Below are 4114 nucleotides of genomic sequence, written 5' to 3'. Positions count from 1 at the left end.
AGTGCGGCTGACACAGGCCTACAGCGCCCGGGAGAGGCCCGCGCTGCCGTCGAGGGCTCCGAGGACCCGGGGCTCAGTGACAAAGCAGCGAACACCGCACAGGGCCGCTTCCAGTGCGCAGGGACCTTGGGTCACAGCCCCGAGCGGCGGGCAGGCGCCCAGGGCCAGGGCCGGCATCGGTGGGCACGCGGTCGGCACGGGAGTCCCCTTCCCGTGAGCCCGGGAGGGCCGCTGCCCAGAGCGCTGGGTGGATGGGGGCATCTGGGCCCCGCCCTGAGCCGGCCGAGGTGTGAGGGGCTGGCTCAGACCTTCAAATCAGCGGCTCCGAGGGACGTCCAGCCGCCCCTGCTGGGCCAGCCCCACCCTCAGACAGAGCGGCAGGTGGCCTCGCTCTAAAGATGCGGCGATTTCCAGAATATTCCTGGGAATGGCATGGCGGTGTCCCCTGGGAATGGCATGATGGTGTCCCCTGGGAATGGCATGACAGTGTCCCTCCCTCCAGGGACACTGTCGCACACACCGGTGCCTCGCGACCTTCCATTCCCTGTGTGGCCCCCACCGAGGGGCCTGTGGGTGCTCAGGCACCGTCCTCCTGGGGCCCAAGGTCCTCGGTGCCCTTGCGGTCACAGCGCCCTGACGCTGCTTGGTGGCCCGCCCCCCATCTGGACTCGGACGCGCTGAGAACAAACCAGGGGCAAAGAGGAGCCCTTCCCACTCCTCTGCAGGTCCCCAAGGGGCCCCGAGGCAGAGGGAGCGTCCTGTGGAGTCCAGCTGGGGCCAAGGCACAGACCTCCCTGGGGACCGCAGGTGTCCTCCAGGAGAGGACGTCCAGCTGTGGTTCTGAGTCGGGGCTTGTTCCTCCCTGGGCTCCCTGGGCCGGAGCTGCCATCGTCCACCGTTTGTCCACTCGGTAGACACAGGGCCAGGGGACGGGCCAGTCAGATGGACAATCTTGGACTTCATGCCCACCTCCCCATCAGACCGGGGAGGAGCTTGTCCTCAGACCCCCCTGCCCTGCCCCCGCCCTCCAGCTGGTCCCCCAGAGGAAGGGTGTCCCAGCTGCCCCAGAGCCCCCCAGAAGGATGCTGGACGCAGAATCTGAGCCAGGGAGGGGACGGGCTTCGGAGGGTGGATGGGCCGTGGGGGCCGTATCTCTGCATTCTCAGTCTCCCTCCCACATGGGGGTCTCGGGGTCCCTCACGGCCCCACCCTGGCCAGCGCTGGGCCCCTCAGCTTTCTCCTGTGCCCAGGGGGTCACGGCGCTGGCGGGAAAGCCGGCCTCCGTGTAGGGCCCTGGGCGTACTGTCCCTCCCCTGCCTTCCCTGAAAAGGACCCCTTGAGGCCTTGTCCCCAGCGAGCACTCAGATGGGCAGCAGCTACTCAGGGTGGCCCAGCGGGGCCCAGCCCAGGGGCTCTGGGTGCCAGGACCGACCCAGAGGACCTGCGAGACAGTCCCAGCCTGGAGACTCGGCAGGTGGAGCCGCCACCCGTGGGGGGTGATTGTGTCCCTGGGGACACTGGGTCATGAGGACAGGGGTCACACTGACCCGAGGGCTGCCACCGTCCTCCTGCACACAGGACGCCCACAGTGCCCTGACGCTGCTCGGTGGCCCTCCCCCATCTGGACTCCCAAGACCAAAGTCCTGAAGCATCACGCGTCTGAACGTCACCCGTGCCGAGGAGGACGAGGGACCCCGGGTTTGTGCCATGTCCTGGGGAAGGCCCTTGGCCACTGGGGAGCTGTCTGCGTGGACATGGCCCCCTGGCACTGCTGCCCTCGCGCCCTCCCTATGCCCACCGCAGGGCTCAGGGGCAGACCAGGCTGGACTGGCTGGCTGTGGTGGAATCCCCTGTCCCCATCGGCCCCTGGTCCCGCGGTGTCCTTACTTGTCAGCAGGGGCTGCAGGGCCACCTCCTCCGCTGGACTCCGCGTCTCCATGGAGCTCAGTCCCCGCTGGCCTGGGGGGCCCCTGCTCCCTGCTGGCCGGTCGGGAGCCGGGATCGCACCCTGCGCTGGGCTCTCGGGAGGCCACAGGGTGCAAAGTGAGAGGTGGCGGAGGTGGCGGAGGTGGCCGTGGCTCTCGTGGGTTAATCATTACCCTGTAGACACTTCCCAGGGGACCCCAGCAGACCCTGAGGCTGGGCCACCCCCAGCCTCACCCGTAGCCTCGCCTGTAGTCACAGGTGACCTATGACGACCTGAGCCCGTGACCCTTGGGTCAGGCACCCAGGGACCCTCTCCCCTCCATCCTGTGGCTCTGTTGGAAAACCGGGGCGGCTGAAGCAGAGGGTCCCCAGATCACAGCCCACTCAGGCTGGCCGCAGTGGCCCCAGGCACCCGCTGCCCTCGGGGCCCTGCCTGCACCCCAGGCTGGGCCAGGCCCACTCCCACTGTCCGGGCTTGCTCCCAACCTCCCGTGGGGAGCAGAGGAGGCCAGCAGTGCCTGGGGGGCTGTCACGAGCCTCAGGGGAGTGAACACAGGTGACACATGGTGTCCCGGTCCCCGTACACAGTAGCGCGTGGCCAGGGCTGGCTGCTTTTCATGTCCCTGGCTGGGCTCCCAAGACCAAAGTCCTGGGTGCAGGGTGCGCAGCTGGCACTGGGTCAACGCTTGTGGGGTCAGCGATAACGCCGAGGGACTTGGCCAAGGTCGTGGGGCCACAGAGGCCCGGCCAGGTGGGCCCAGCAACCAGGGACTCGCTGCTCCGGGAAGTCCCCAGGCCCCGGGGACAGCTCACTCATGTGGGATCAGACCGACATTGTGCCACCCTGGGCCAGACCTGGGGACGGCAGGCCTGGCCGTGGGGTGCAGTGCTGTCCTCCAGGGAGGAGGGGCCTCCCCGCAATGTCACACGGGGCCTGGAGGGCAGGGGCTCCTGGGGACACAGGTGAAGGACTGGCCTGGCGGGCGAGGCTGATGCTGGCTGTCTTCCCGCCTGGCTCATCCGCGTCCTCCGGCTCTGGCGCGCTCTGTGCAGGCCCTGGGCGTTCCTGGCCTGGCCGGTGCGAGTCCCCCGGGGCCGGGACCTTCTTAGATGGGAGAACCCCGTGGGGTGCCCAGCCAGAAGCTGAGGTTCTGTTTAGCATTTCAACATTGACTCTGGTCTGATTGTGAATGCCGATGACAGCACCCAGCCAGCTCCCAGCCAGCACCCAGCCCTGCCGCCGCGGCTCGCATTTTATAGGTACCGACGGTCAGGAAGGTGGCGGGGTCTTGGCCAGCGGCAGCCTCGCGTTCTCGGGGGAGGACGCACCCTGCCAGCAGAGCTGCAGGCTGTGCCTTTGCAGAAGGGTCTGCTTTTGCTCAAGCCCCAGAATAACTGCCCGGGGCCCCCCACCTTGAGATGGTGAGCGGAGACTCCGCAGGCCGGCTCTGCGTCCCGGGACTGGGGGCCGGCATGGGTCACCCCGACGGTTTGTTGGTGTGTGTTAAAACTGACAGACGGCTGTTTCTGCAGGGAGAGGACGGGGCTTTGACATCGCTGGGTGCTGGGAACGCACACCCCGAGCTGCCCTCAGCCGCCGCGGCTGCTATAAACAGCCCAATGCAATATCGCCTTATTTGGTCACAGAGCCCACTTATCACGCGGGGCCGCCTGCCTTTGACTCTGTGAGAAACAATTAATTCCGGTCCTCCCCCTCCAGGCGGGGGGATGCGCTGCGGCGGCCGACCTGCCCTGGCCGGGAGCCATACGCAGGTCCCGGGGTCTGTGGCTCTTGCTCCTGGGTGCTGCCCGTGTCGGGGAGGCAGTGTCCCTGCGCTGGGGTCCCCGAGGGCTCTGCAGACCCAGGCTAGGTGTCCGTTCACCTGGCTTCTGACCACAGGCTTCAGAAGCAGAGGAGTGGGGACGGGCCAGAGCAGGGCCTGGGACGGGCCTGGACTCAGGTGGTGTCCCTGGTGTGTCCCCAGCCTGCAGAGGGGCGTGGCCATCAGGCCCAGGCTGGGCGCTGGGGCAGGTGGCCCATCAACTGGTCAGGGAGGGGACCATGGGCTTCTGCCGGGGACTGCTGTGCTGGGCCCCGGGCTTGAACCTGGACCTGGGGACAGTCAGCGGAGAGCTGTCCCCACTCCAGAGCAGAGCTGGAAGCCGTCCAGAGGGCCCGGTGGAAGTG

The 4114-nt window shown here is 67.9% G+C and overlaps 1 long non-coding RNA gene across 1 annotated transcript in view; it reads right to left on the bottom strand.

The window, feature by feature from the left end:
• LOC125618093 overlaps nucleotides 1-2838 on the bottom strand; it is a 12194-nt gene extending 9356 nt beyond the window's left edge. The window contains exon 1 of the long non-coding RNA XR_007349331.1: nucleotides 1888-2838. This is a non-coding gene — a long non-coding RNA (uncharacterized LOC125618093). The remainder of the gene's footprint in view (nucleotides 1-1887) is intronic.
• Between the last annotated feature and the right edge of the window lie 1276 nt (nucleotides 2839-4114).

The sequence above is a fragment of the Marmota marmota genome, unplaced genomic scaffold, assembly GCF_001458135.2.
Source record: "Marmota marmota marmota unplaced genomic scaffold, marMar, whole genome shotgun sequence".
Classification (NCBI taxonomy): Eukaryota; Metazoa; Chordata; class Mammalia; order Rodentia; family Sciuridae; genus Marmota; species Marmota marmota.
This window is presented reverse-complemented; position numbering and strand designations above follow the sequence as displayed.